Here is a 15,684-nt window from a genome sequence, read left to right as displayed (position 1 = left end):
AACACTTAAATGGATTTGCATGTGCCTTTGACCATGACTAGAAGGTAATCATTAGCCATTGGATAAGGTTCATACTCTTATCATACATACCCAGTCTCAGAACATACCCAGGTTTAAAATGAGGCTAATATGTGCTGTCCTATCTGGTCGCATGTTCACTAAGTGCTCCAGGAATACTAACATAAGTAAGACTGTAGCAATAGTTTATAATTACCCTGTAGGGATTTGTGATCTAATTCTTTCCTTTATTTGTAGTTATTATTCATTGTGTATGACCAGAGTAGATAATAATATTCACTAATCTTGAATATTTAGGGCCAAATGTTCACAAAGGGAAGCCTGATATTTGGATACAGAAATGTCAATGCAGTAACATACCTGCTGTGTTTGGACTTAATGCACATTCAGATCACATTGCGCATCTAAATGGCTTTCTAGATGCCTAACCAGCAGTTTGCATTTATGATCAAGTGCTTTGTATGCAAAGCTGTGACAAATGCACGTATTGCTACAACTGGCTTTTGAAGATATGATCGTTAGTACCAAATTTTGAAAGTAGACTCCAATTTTGACAACTGGAAATACACTCATTCCTATTTTTAATTAATACCTATAGAATTGGGGCACTCAAACAGCCATTAATACAAACAAACAGTGAAGCTCCTAACCTGTTTGCCTGTGCCATTTCATGTGGGTGCAGAGAGAGACGGCTCTTAGGATATTCAGTGTATACATATGTATTTCCCCTACATAATGTAATTTGAGTTAATTTAAGAAATGCAGAAAAAATGGAAACTACACTCATGTTTCTGACAATTTCACCTTTTTTATTTTTAATAAATGGCTCGCACTATTTCAAAGAGCCAAGATATTCTTTACACTTGCATGATTTAGCTACCTTATGTGTTTTTACTGGGGGGAAAAAAGCTCTCTATCATTTATCATGTCATCTTATCACAGACTCTTTGTGAGACGCAAATAGCACACTAATGTTTTCTTTTGTTAGGGTGAGTTGGCAATCTTCTCAGAGCTGGAGCAACTAGAGACAGCTCTTTTTTTTTTCTTTTCATATAATCTTCCTGACACTTGGATGAGATTGGTTTATCCATCAACATACAGTCTAGCTCAGTAGTAAGCTGCATGCCAACAGTCAATCAGAATGGACGGTGCCTCTTGCCCATCAGAAAAACAGAATATGAATGATAGGATTTTTTTCCAGCAAATATCCTGTGTCCGTGCATAATTCAGACTAGCTTTTTGTAGCTTGATATTAACTGTAGTGTGAAAAGCAAAAAGATTTTGCATTTTACCTTGCTCTGGACATTGGGCAATTTCTGTAATGTTCTAGTTCTCACTTTTCTTTCTTTTTTCAAATCAAGCTGAGTGCTCTTCAAAGTGACTGGGCAGAGAGCTCTAACATGTAGTATCTACCACTCAAAAGACGAAACATGGACACAGGTCTTCTGTTTGGGTCATGATTCATAATGTTAATAGATAACAAATACCTTGTTGGGTACATGGAGGGGAAAGTATCAGACTCCAGTGCTAACCGTTGCACAGCACTTTGTATTAAGGACACAGAACCTTGGAGGAGATGTCTCGGAGCAGGCATACAGTGTTGACCCACCCAGTTCTGCTGCCGTGATGGGTAGCATTAATAGCACATCATTTCCAGAAATATACATTAGTCTAGCATCAGTCGTGGGTATCTTATCGCACAAAGGAGTGAAAGTTGGGAGAAGAAAAAAAATTAACTGATGATTAGTTATTTGTTGATAAAAATGTCTGATTAAACACCTTTGAAACACTCCCAGGAGCAAAGAGAAGGGGAGGAGGAAGCTCTGCCAGCTTCCACGGCCACCAGCTAGTGGGACCACTAGAAGCCACCCAAGGAATTCTGGGTGCTCTCATCCTGTACTGATGCCACCCTAAGCGGAGGGGAGGGGGACAGGGGGGAAGGGGGACTGGTCTCTACCAGTCTGCACTGCACCATCTCTGTAGAGCCACCCAAAGGATAGCAGAGCTCTGCCAGGAACTGCCAGGCATAGCAGGAAAGAGTGCTAAAAAGCAAAACAAGTCCAAACCAGATGAGTTCATCTGAGGCCATTTCAGATCCCTGGAAGAGGAAAAGGGAAGGAGGACATTTTGTTGATCAGAGGAAGGAAATCATAAAGCACCAGGGGTGGATTTTGGAGTAGATCAACCAGAGCATCATGGGGCTTTAGCTTCCCTTGATGGAAAACTGGAGCACCACATAGAGCCTGTGGCGCTTCTGATAGACAACCGTCCTGAGGACAGTAAGCATTGCCATGGGGAAATAAAGCAGTCATGGTAAATTACAAGCTGTTCTCATGAAGGAAAACACGGCTACTCTTTTAAAAAAATAAATGTATGGGAAAGTCAAGCTAGACCCAATATTCATGTCTGGAGAGGATGGGAAAGTATGCACTGATTTAAAACATATCTGACAGACATATTAGGATTTAGCATGAAGGATTATCCTTTGCATAAGGTGCAAAGTGCAGTGAAATCATTGAAAAGCAGAATGCAGTGCAAGGGGGACTCTGTGCCACACAGCTGGGCTCCATGCCAGCTTTCTTTGACTGAGCATAGGGGAGGGGTGGGGCGGAGGGTGGCCCATAGGATATGCATAGGTGTGGCTATTGGGATGGCAGTCTGCATCCATTGGTCAGAGAGCCCACATGGGTGAGGGAGACCAGTAGCCCACTGTTAGAGCCTGCAAATAAAACCTGATTGCCTGTTGCACGTGAAAACCCTTTCTGTAATAATTTGTATTATTGCTATCCGTGGAGGATAGCCTCTCTCTGGCACATATGTTGCAAGGTAAAATGATGCCTCACTCACCCTGATTTTAAAATCTGCTTCTCCTGTATCCCTGATGGACATGTCACCAGCTGAGACACCAGATAAAACCCTTTGCTTTTTTTAAACAGATGCTGTTTCGAAGTGGGGTGAGGTGGGATAAGGAGGTGAAGGGCAAAATCTGAATAAATGCACAGTTTGAGCTTCATGGGCTCAGCAAATATGTCATAGAAACAGCAAGTATGAGTGATTAAATTAAGAAGATAAATGTCAGACTACCTAGTAACTGTATGATCTGTATGATCTCTCAGGATCTTTTGTGCAGCTATCTGAAACTAATGCAAATACTGTCAAATGCTTTCTTACAAGAGCTAGCCTTGTAGCCCAGGGTGAGTGTTTTACTCTGCCAGACAAGAGGCCTGGATTCATTCTCTTGCGCTTGCACCAGTAGTCACGTCCCTGTGACCCGTGGGCTAGAAGCAGCATGTCTGCCCCTCGGGTGGAAGGTGTGCCTCGCATTACCTAATCGTGATCTATTATGAAGCAACACTGAAGGGCTCCCAAGAAGAGAAGAGACCTGTGATGGAAAGACGGTGGTTGAGTCTTAGATGATGTTAAGTGGCATAAAAGGAAGAAATGTACTGATGCTTTGATTCTCAGGCCACAGCAGTTCAGAGAAATCTATGAGATCCATCTGAAAAAAAGCTGATCTCACAAGCCCTCCCACCCTGGCTTTCAACAAATACAGCAAAATTCCACAAAGGATGCTGCAAAATACAGAAAACTGTACCTTGGAAAATGTGACAGTGGTATACAAGATTAGCAAAGGCAGGCACAAGAAAAAATATCCCATGAATGCACTGTCTCCCTCCCTCACTGAGTGGAAAACAACATGCTTAAAAGGAAAAGGCCTTTTACAAATTTTTTAAAGTGCATAACAGAATCAGCTGCTGATGTGAAAGAGTTGGCAGGTATTACTTTTCTGAGAAGGAATCCTAGTTCAAAAAAGCAAAAGCAAAAGCGAGGAATACTACAAGAACAGGAAGATGGGGGTGAGGGGTGGCCTAATGGTGATCATCATGGAGCAGTCCAGGATGAAATGTACTGTGCATTCAGGAAGATACCTGTCAATCAAATGGAAGGGTGACATTACAACAATCTCAGTGACTTAGAACCCTCAAGGCACAGATTTTTTTCTGTGAAGCCAGCCAAAAACCTGTACCATGCACTGAGCTGGGATTCAGTGAAAGTGCACCATACTGTAACTTACATAAAAAGCGAGCGGAAGCTGTAGTGGGAAAGGCAACTAAAAGAGTTTCGGATTAAAAGATCCCTCCCATCCTTCTGCAAGTTTTAGTACATGCCAAACCAAAGTGAGGCTGCAAGTGTGCTCTATGATATACTCGAAACAGACAAAAAAATAACCTTGTTTTAGATATCCCTACAGATACCCAGTTTTCTGCTCAGAAATAGTTAATTAACAAATTCAATTGCAGATCTTTGCTGAAATCAAAAAGATACTTTGATATAAGAACTTAATGTGAGAAGGTTGCTGTTAAATTGAGAAGGATGTTTTTTGTTCAGCTGCATTCAAAACAAGAAAAACCCATGCCTGTGTGCCATGGCAAAAGTATCACTGTCTTGGGGGGAGAAAAAAGACACGTTTTCAAGCTTCTGAGTTGGCATTAAACCAATGAGAAAGATAATGAACTATAAAAATTGCTTGATGGGCTCTGGGGAAAAAAATGCTGACTTTTGTGTTACATCATAGCAGAATAAGATATTTTGATAGTGAAAAAAACTAATACTGTAAGATGCCTGACCAATGGGTTATAAATAAGGAAATAACAGAACGCAGAACTGGCTGAACTGGAATGAAATGCACCAACTCAAAGTGCAAACAGAAGAAACATATAATGAGTAATCAACCAATCAGTTGTCTGGATCCACAATGCATAAGATGCTGAAGAACAAATCCAGGTTTTTCCAAAAAACCTTGCCTTTCCAATATATGCAGAGCAGGTATGTGCTAAGCACAGATAACACATGTACAATGGGTTACAAGAGCCAATTATTACAAAAAGAAATAAATCAAATATATTGTAAAGCTTCAATAAGTCTCTAAATCACAGCAATGAGAAATAACAATGGTGTTCATCGTGAAACTCATCTGGAAATCTAATATCCACAAATTTCAAAATCTTAAAGCTGAACAGCCCCAACTTAGGCTCAAAAGCAGGGCACACCTGACCGACAGACTACGGAGTCTGAGTCCACATGTTACAGTGTTGAAATCTATTGTGTACTATCAGTAGAAATGGGAAAAGCCTATTAAGGTCATCAAATTCAACGCCACTGTAGCAGTGGGTGGTGGTGTTTAATATTTGTATTGTGGTAACACTCAAAGAGCTTAACCAGGCCAGGCCCCATTGCGGTAGGTGCTGTACAAACATACAGCAAATGGGAGCCCCCTAAGATCTTACAATCTAAAAGACAAGGCATAACAGATAGATGAGATAAACCAGCAGGTCAGCGTGAGGACAGGGGAAATAGAGTAATAAAAAACAGGATACATGCAATTCTTAGTTGGGAGCAGTAATCACAATTCACTGCCTGCCTAGCTGTTAACAATTTGCACTATACTGTATTCATTAAAGAGGTAGTGAGTTTTGAGGAGGGACTTGAAGGATGAGGTAGTGTCTTTAGGAATTTTGACTAAAACTTTTCTGACTCATGAAGGGAGCGACAAAGTGCATGTTAGAGGAGAGAGAGAATTAGACGATCATGGCTGCCATTGCTGGTGGCATCTTGAATTCCCAGGTCTAGTCATTTTAAATCTTTCACGTGATGGGTTTTCCATTGATTCCCTTGGGAGACTATTTCATGAACCTGACCAGTAGTGAATGTTGTCTAACTCAACCCAAACTGATTCGTTCTTAATTTCATCCCAGCCTTTCTAGGTAAATCCCCAGAATCACCATTAACTAGTTTGTACCCTCCTTCAAATACTTGTAGAGGGCGAGCAGATCCTGTCTCCTCAGAATAACCAAGGAAGGAAACATGCATTTCCTTTTAATCATTCCCCTAAATCAGTCAAGTATCATCTGCACTTAAAACATATTTGAAGCTCTTTACAGTTGCAGAAGACTCACTCCTTTCCGGATCATATATAAAATGGGAGGTGCAAGGAGTGTATGTAGACATGCGCACATGCGTGTGCGTGTGCATATGTACTTGTATACATTGCACCTGGTGCTTTTCAGGTGCCATGAGGCATGACTTTGTGGGTCCATGGTGCTCCTAAACACTTTTAAAGTTACAGCATTCTATGAAATTCCAGGTGTTCAGCTATTTGTTAAGAATCATAGTCCAACCCATTAGTGAATGCATTAACTGTATGCTAAAATTCTTAGACACAGAGCATATAATCTTCTGAATGGTATTGGCTAGGAGAAAGCTGTATCATACATAGAAGAAATACTGATAATGTACAGTACATTATGCTTCAATGAAAATGACTAATATCAAAGATAAATGAAAAGATATGTATGGCTGAGACAAGTGGAATAAAATGTATTTTAAGTAAATCAGTTTTCAGGAATACTAGGCACAGGTTAATCTTTTATAAATATGTTCACAGAATAGATTAGACACCAGCCCGCCTACACAAAATGAATGCAGCACATACTCTGAAGTGTTTCAGAGGCAGGATAAATGAGGGAACTCTTCTGTATTTGATCTGATTCTGCTCTGTAATTCAGAGCTAGTGGAGATGGGTGGTGAATTTCTCATTGATCCCAAAAGAACCAATACTGTTGAATCCTGTGAGATGTAAGCTTTGTAGAGAATTGGCGGCTATGCATGAAGGACATTGTAGCTTTAGGATCCTATTCTGTCAGGAATCCATGTAAATGGCATGTACAGGAGTTATACACCTCCAGGGGAGACAAGACCCCATAGCTGTGACAATAGTAAAAAGACATTTCTCTCTCTCTTTCATGGCCATATCTACACCCAATTGTCAAAGGATTGCTTTCCAGGTGATTAAATGGAGTTGGAAACTAATATCTTGTGACCGTTGAAACAATGCTATATTTATTACACACGCTGTGTATAGAAATGAGGAAATGCGGTTAAGAGCATAGACCTGGGTTTTAGGAAAATTAGATGGGAAGTAGCATGATTAGCACATTGGGAATGAGACATTAGGAGTTCTCTGCCCAATTCTTCCCACTTTTCAAGTGACTTAGGTCATATCTCAGAGCCTCAAACAATGCATGGCTACCTCACAATGGCGCTGAGAGTTTTAGTTCTTTTAAAACACTATGAGAGCCTCAGCTGCTAGGCACCACAAACGTGCAAAGTATTGTTACAAACTGGTGAGCATTTTTTATAAAAGCATGGACACCGCATAAACATGTCATGGCTGAAGCTCCCTGCAGAGGCTACAGGGACTACTCCTGAATCAGCCAGTGGCGGGGGGGGGGGGGGGGTTCATAAGGTGCTGTCTCCATATTACTCCTATTTTATGCCTACCTCAGGCAGCAGGAAGATGGGAACCTGACCTCTGACTCCCCCATGAACAGCTGAGCCATCCTAATAGACTGTCACCCCAACAACTGTGCAATAAGCAACAAACACCAAATTAATACAGGGCATTGTGTTTATTATCTGTGTGCCTACTGCCTTTGGTAAGCAAAAGAAATACCACAAATACTGTGGCCAGTCAACCGGTGCATCCTGGTATATTCCAAGTGTCTAATGCTGTGTGTGTCCATGTGGTGCTGTCAGATAGGACAGAAATCTGGTGATTGTTTCTGATCATTCAAAAAATAAAATGAAAAAAATCTAACTTTTGTTTCAGCTATGCTGGTCACTGATAATAAACAAACTGCCCTGATTTTAAAGGGCACATTTAAGGCAGCCTTAGCTTGAACCATAATTTGCATGGTTGGGGAAAGGACAGCTAGTCTGGCATAATGCTACAGTTTATGCAATGACTTGGCAGCAATTCAACACCACCCACAACATGCAAAAAGCATAGTAGGCTATGACGGAGCAGGAGTTGCCAAAGAGGAAAAGGGACTAAGATGCCATGATGGACATGGGATCTAGGGGAATGCCTGAGATAATGTTACTCTTCTAGCTTGTTTTTTGCCTTAGTAGCTAAGGCTTTCAGGCTAGTTGCCATACTGCACTGGTCACGCTATCACAGTTTGAATGATACTGTAGGCTCCTTTTTCCACCTTTGCTGTAAGAAAACGTTGAAGCTTCACTTCAGTTATTGTTTGCACTTGTTATTTAACATCCCAATTTGAGCAGCTTCAGTTGTAACCATACGTATGCCCAAGTTCAAGGCAAAACTGAAAAGAGATTGCTTACATTGGCACTTTAATGGCTTCAAATAACTAAAACTAGCGACCTCTCACACACATCTTCTGATCCAGCCCTTTGGTAAATGTATTCCAGCAGTCCTAACTTACCCCCTTAAGAAGGACTGGCATGTTAAACCAGGTGGCCTTTTGCTAAACATTTTTCTGTCATATTCTGCTGCTTCAGTTTCTACGTTTGCCTGCATTTCACACAGCAAAATGGAGAAGTTTAAAGGCTTGTTTATGTGACAAAACCCTACCGCTAAGTATAGTATTAGTGACGGATTAATGTATTAGTTGAATGTAATTGAATTATAGTACTAATATACAGCAACAGTCTTACTACTTACTGGATTGCTGAGACTTGTGACATTCTCTTAAACAGTACTGCTGATGCTTTCAACTTGTATGCTTCAGCACTGTGGTACTCAGCTCCCCTTTAAGTAACATCATAAGCTGCAGAAGTAGACCCTTGGGGCTATGTGCTCCATTCCAGCACAGCAATTTGAGATAGTGTAAGAACTCACAAAGTTAAACAACCGTCTTCTTTGTATTGTAAGACAATAGATAGGCTGCCTGAATGGAAAGTCTGTGACTCTCTGAGTGGCTGTAAAGTCCCAAGACTTAACTGTTTTTAAAAACATAGAACATTTTACCTGGTCTACGCTCTTGTATTTACCTGACGGCTTTTACTGTATGTGCATTTGAATTTACACTTTTGTATTTCTGAAGTGCCTTCCATCTGCACATCTCAAAATGCTTCAGCAAATATTGATTTACCTCATAGTAGCCGAGAAAGAAGATTGAAAAATTCTAGCTTTTGAATTTTTTCCCTAGAACTCCTGCCCCATGTTAGAGCCTTCACAATCGGGTGCTCCCAATCGCCTTAGCACCAGGAAGCAGCCCAGATCTTTGCTCTGACCCTGACCCTGGGCTTAGGGCCACCCCAGAGGACACCCGTTTCAGACGCCTTTGCCTCCAAAACTATGCAGATGGCACAGTCCAGGTCTGTCTTTAGGGCATAGGTTTTCATGGGATTTGTAAAAAAAAATTTAACTTTTTCTCTATTTCTTCATTAGCTACAAGGTTTTTCTCCTTAAAATTATGATGTTCAAAAAAAAGGTTTCATGGCTATCAGAGGAGGACTTTTTGTTTTTGCCCTTGTAGATGCAGCAAAGGCAAGCAGGGAACGGAAAGGGAAAGGGAAAAGGAAAAGCCTTGTTCCCACGCTTTGGTAAGGAAACAGAGGGAGAGAGAGAGAGAGAGAGAGAGAGTGAGATTTACCCAAGATCACAAAGAAAGTGTGTGGCTGAGTAGGAATAGAACACAGGACTCTAGTATCTAAAGCTAGATCATCACTGTCAAAAAGCTGTAACTATTGTGCATTAGCAAGCTTGCTGTAACATTGTCATGGAGACAAGACTGTGTCGTTTTTTCACTGTGCTGTAGGTAGGTGAGGTCACTCCCAGGTGGGAAGCTAGGCTGTTGGCCTCTAATACATGTTTTTAAAAATACTCTTTTTGGCAGTGAGGACAGACCTAGTCTCCCAGTTCTGTTTCTTTAGCCACGATCCAATCCTTCTGCCTACACACTGAATACCTATTCCAATTCATATGCTCTTCCAAAATGTTCCAAATAGCTCATTTTTATTTTATATTCATCTATTTTAAATTGAAGCCAAAAAGCATTTAGAGGATTACCTCTTCTAGTATGATCTTATGCAGCATATGCCCCTTTGTCAGTACAGTATATGTATGACTTATTTAGGTTTTCTATAAGAATTAAAATTGAAATGCTGGCGAAGCGCACTCAGCCCAAATAACTAGGGTTGAGGAACAGAATAAAAAGACTGAAGAAGCAGTTCTACTCCAGAACATGGGCCAGAGCTGTGACCATGTGTCACTGCTTCACCCAGACAGCTTTGTGAGCAAGCACATCTGTATAGTTCATGGCTCCAGCAACAACATCCACCCCTCCAAATGCAGTAACCTTGTGCTGTGAGTCAGCTGCAACCTCCCACCTTTAATCCATAATGAATCAGTTTGCAAAAATATTAGTCCAATTATCATAATCACCAAAAAGCAAGAAGTCATTCCTGGCTCAAGATATACAGTTCACCTCAGCTGCTGAGCATGTGGGCAACTGCTCAAGAGCTGATTTTGTCCATAGGGTTATGCACAGCTGAGAAATTAATCTGCCCAGAAAGCTGAAATAATCAACTACTGGGGCCAGAAGCCACCTCCACTATTGATTAGCAATGGGACTGCACTCCTGACCCTCCTCATGTTTGAACAGCATGCAGGAAAAACGTTCATTCTGCGATAAAAAAGGTCAGTATACCATCGAGACCTATTGGGTCATTTAGACTGTCCGCTATGTACATGAATTATGCGCCTCCTGCTATTAATAATTTTATGTTATTGCAAATGCATCTTTGTTCGGAAACGAACATAGAGATTTACTGCCTGTTTAAAGTGACCCTTTGAACACACTTGTTTGTGAGCCTTCTCCCCTCTTTATATTACCACTAAGGTACAGTGATGGTCTGCTGCATTGCCACGAGCTCTACTCCTGGTCTCAGGATCTCTCCCTCCTCAGTGTTGTCTGGATATCAGGCTTTTTCAACCCCCAGTCTTGCCTCACAGGTAGGAAGCACATCACAGCTCATTAGTAATTTACTGCTACAGTAATTTTTATAATTACTGCCAGGAGGCCTCATTAAATTTGATCTAATGAATAAATATTGTATTTTTCAACGTGATTACCAGAACAGCTTAAGCTGAGTGCCATAAACAATTATTTTCCTCAATACGCAGTATGTCAGTGACTATTGATTTTCATTTTGTAAAGAATTTACTGTATTCATATCAATGGCTATTCAGTAACAGCTAGACCTCTAAAGTGTCAATTGTCAAGGAACAGATGGTGGAAACAGAAATTGGCGTATCTGTTGCAAAAAGTAAAATACTGCTCATTAGTAAAGAAAAAGGGATCATAGCTGTGTATTTTGGTGTCAAAGAAGAGTGCTCCACTGTGTTTGCACTCACTCTGTTCTAGCCCCTGACAAAGCAGTTTGGTTTAGTCTATTTTTATTTTATTTTAGCTTGTAAATCAGTGAAACTAAACAATGTGAGACCTAACAATGAAGGTAGAAGACCAACACTTGTGGGCCAACAATAACATAATATGTTTAGTTCGCTTTTAGATGTAATCAATTTAATTAAACTTTCTGCCTTGCTTACAGATTTAGAAGTACAGAAATATGGGGTACACTAAAACACATATCAAGGCTATAAAGCAATCTTCTCTACTCTACTTTCTGCCATCATTTGAGCCCATTTCAACAATTCCTTTACAAGCCAATGCCCACAGTAAGGTCATGTTATATATATATATATGTCAAAGCACTTCAGCATAAGGATTTAAACTTAAAAGGTCAATTTTTGTATACAACAGATACAAATTAAAGAATATGTTCCTGTTTTCTTTCAACAAAGCATTGTCTAATGCAATTTTAGTGTTGCCTCATGAAGTCTGTGTTACGTGCATCAGCATTTCACACAGCAAAAAAAAAGCCCATTCAAACTAAGTAAATTATAATAAATCCACAAAAATTAGCAGGGTGATGAGGTGCAGCTGAGGTACCTAAAAGTACTTTTTTTTTTGTTAATTTCAAATTGATAGCATCCCTTTCATCCACCTATTAGGACAATTTTAAAGTTGAGGCTAAGTAAATGTGAGAGAGTTTAAAATGATGCCTCTTGGTACCGTCTCCTTACTGCCCACGTTACATTAAATTAGATTTGATTCCTGTGGACCAGATTCTGATTTAACTTACACTCCATTGATTGCAGTGGAGTTACTGATTTCTAAGTCAGAATTGCCCCGCAGCCTGACTTACCAGCATGTAAATAAGACCCGCTTAGAAAGCTCCTCTGAATTAGGTATCTATATATTGCAGCTCATTTGGTGCTACTTTTCTGAAGATACCTAAGAGGCCCGATTGCAGGCAGGATCTTAGGCTATCCTCATCAACCTAAAAGTGTTACTCTTTATTTGCACTAGGGAAAATATTGAACTTCGGTCCAGCTTAGCTACCCAAAATACAACCCCTTTTCCTAGTCAAGATTTTTCCTCACAGTTATGGTACAAACAGACTATTAACATTAAAGTGTTACACAAGTTGCATGTTGTAGAAGTCTAGAGACCAGTAAGACCAGTAGGATACCTAGACAGAGTGATTCAAATAAAAAATCTTGTTTGTAATGCAGAGGCTACCATATCCCATAAAAATGAATGATCTTTAGATAAGACAGACTGAACAATGGATGCCACTAAGAAATACAAAGATGAGTTTACTCAGCTTGCTAGAGACCGGGCATAGGTACATGGCCTATACTTGGAAGGTGAACAAAATATTAAGGGCATTATTTTCAGGTTGAGAGTGGAGGGACTTTCAGCCTTGATGAAAATATCATTAAGCTGAGAGGGGCTGATTTTTAAGAGGGCCTCAACTCTGCAAATACAAGTTTGCATTCAAACCATAAAGCAGGGGTATTGGAACAATTCTGGCAGTGGGAGGGGAAGGGTGCTGACAGCCATTGAACCAAACATCGAGCCAGGTCAGGTGCATCAGCACCCCTAGTTCCAGCACCAATGCATAAACAGGAGAAGATCTTATGGAATATATGCTTTAGCCAAACACAAGTTATTGGGGTCATTACAGGGTGAAACTGGATGAAATCTCTGGCCTGTGTTATAATGGAGATCAGCCTAGATGACCTAATGATCCCCTCTGGCCTTTAACATCTCTGAATATATGACTGTACTGGCAAATCAGGTTGGCATCCCTGGACACAGTTGCCACAACTGTAGTATCTGAGCATCTCATTATATTTAAATTTAGTTGTCCATACAATACCCTTACAAGGTAGGGACGTGCTTATTATCCCCACCTGGGGATCTCAGGCACAGAGACGCAGGCCCTGTCTATGGCTCACAGAGCTGTGAAAATTGTGTGTGCTTAACATTGTAGTTAGGGCAACCTCGCCCCCAGTATAGCTGCAGCTAGGTTGCCGGAAGGATTCTTCCGTTCGCCTAGCTACTGCCGCTTAAACAGATGGATTAACTACATCAACAGACAAACCCCTTCTATAGATGTAGGGAGCATCTATACTACAGCAGCATAGCTACAGTGCCATAGCTGTGCCGCTATAGCATAACCATGCCCTCAGAGACTTGCCCAAAGCCATGCAGGAAGTCTGTGGCAGAGCGAGTCTGTAGACTGTGGCCAGAATTTTTTGCAGGCCTAGTCGTCAGCAAGACCCTGAGTTTGCAGGGGCAGTTTTGCACCTACAAAAAGAGACACACACACACACACACTACAGCTTGATTACTTAAGCAAACTAAGTTATAATTGGAGCAAGAGTTTTGGACCCTCACACTTGTACACTTGTTACACTTTCAGCATTATACCTAATCACCATCGTTTCCAAGAAAATTAGGTTAAAAAAACAAACCAAAAGCCTTCACCAGATTAAGGCTTCCTTGTAGGAAAAAGCAGGAATGTGCATTAAGATGGCAGGTGTGAAAAAACCCCTTCCCTAAACCCAAAGGAAAAACCACTGGCTAAGTAATTCCACGCCCCTCCCACCCCTCCTTTCGAGTGTGACCATTTTTCTTTAGTGTACAAAAAAGAAAATGTGAGTTTGAGAGTATTTTTTTTCTTGGTGAGTCATGGTCAACACTAGTATTCACACGACAACCCAGGGGTGGTCAGACTTACTGACCCTCCAAGCCACCTACCCCACTCTTTAGATGTTCAAGAGCTGGGGCAGCCCCGCTTTTCCTGAAGCCCCGGCCCCTGGCAGGCACACCCTGAGGAGCTGAAGCCCTGAGACCCGCTCCTCCCCTGTGGGCAGAAACACCTACCCCCCGACACTGCTGCAAGGCAGAGGTCCCGAGCTCCCCCACCACATTGTCTGGTCGGTGGAGAATGGGAGGGTACGGAGGTGGGTGCTGTAAACTGCACAAGAGCCACATGCAGCTCACAAACCAAAGGCCATTAAAAATAGGCTAGAGCAATAGGAAATGTGATTTCTCCCATTGCTAAATGTGGTTAATAAGCTTGATGGAGGGAGACTCCAGCAAGATTGCAGCCAGAGCACTTAAAATTTAATTCTGGTTAAAGCTCTATGTTTAATTTGGGACTAGCCCTAGAACAGATCCTCTCACTAGAACTAGACTGCATTTTTTTAAGGGCCCACTGTAACATCAAATACTGCACATTACTTTTGGGCTAGTACCAGAAAAGTTGCAAGGCTGAGTTTTGCAGTACCTAATAAATAGTTATACTACATGGAAAAGCTTCAGCAGGAGAGATTGAGAGGGACCTACCCCACAATACCTTAGTCGTTCTGGCACTTACTTCAAGACCTGACTTCAAGTCCCAGCATCAGATCAGTCAGAGCAGGATTTGACATTGGGTCTTCCACATACACCCCAGGAGTGTCCTAATAGTTAGTCTGGGTGACACATCTCACGCCTGACAAAATAGGCCGGGGGAACACCAAGTTTGAGAATCCCGCTTCTGAACCTGTGGAGATTTGGCTTTCGCAAGGGCTATGAGCATCTCCTTGGCTGTGAGATACTGTCAGTGTTTAGGTTTCAGAGTGGCAGCCGTGTTCATCTGTATCAGCAAAAGCTACTAGGAGTCCTTGTGGCACCTCAGAGACTAACAAATGTACTTGGGCACAAGCATTCATGGGCTAAAACCCACTTCATTGGACGCATGGAATGAAAAATACAGTAAACAGAATATATGCTTAGGTGATGTCTGCATGCCTACTGCTGGGGACAGGTTCGGGAACAGCTGAGGAGTCATTTTGAGTACCACAGTGGCCCCTACTTTTGTGAAGCTGGCCCTTAGTAACTAAATAAAACACAAGATATTCAGTTTGTGTTTGTATGTTCACTTCAGCATTACTGTCAAAAACAAATGCAACTTTAACTTTGAAGTGATTAAGAATCCATATAGCCATAAATTAAAATATTTACAGGCACTCCCCGGGACATTCCAGGGGAACATATAGCTGGTAATCTTTCTGAAAGCATCAGAACCAGTGAGTCCTGTTATTTTTGTGAGCACCCTCCCCACTGACAGAGAGATGCTAAGAAACATGTATGAATGCCCAGTTTTTACAACGAAACTAAGAGGCTCCACTTGCGTGTAGGCATTCCATTTAAAAACTAAGGCAAGGCCCACAGAACATTGGGTGCGTGAAGAAACTGAGTTAGCTTGGCCCAGACTTAATTAAAGCCTTTTAATATACGGGATGCAGCCTGCAGGGAGCGTGGAAAGATGTCTCTTTTAAAGTGAGTAACAGAACACATCTACCCAGAGTATTAGCGCACAGCAAACTGAGGAGGAAATCTACAGCACTGTACTGGACTTTTCTCTCATTGGCTGTGTTGACCCTGGTACTGCAGA

The 15,684-nt window shown here is 41.3% G+C and overlaps 1 pseudogene; it reads left to right on the top strand.

Annotated features, from left to right (window-relative positions):
- Nucleotides 1-3,970, top strand: part of LOC140895942 (dynein axonemal heavy chain 11-like) — a 175,709-nt pseudogene extending 171,739 nt beyond the window's left edge.
- Nucleotides 3,971-15,684: the final 11,714 nt, after the last annotated feature.

This window comes from Lepidochelys kempii, chromosome 11 (genome assembly GCF_965140285.1).
Source record: "Lepidochelys kempii isolate rLepKem1 chromosome 11, rLepKem1.hap1, whole genome shotgun sequence".
NCBI lineage: Eukaryota > Metazoa > Chordata > Testudines > Cheloniidae > Lepidochelys > Lepidochelys kempii.
Note: the sequence above shows the minus strand (reverse complement) of the source record. Positions and strands in the feature narration are given on the sequence as shown.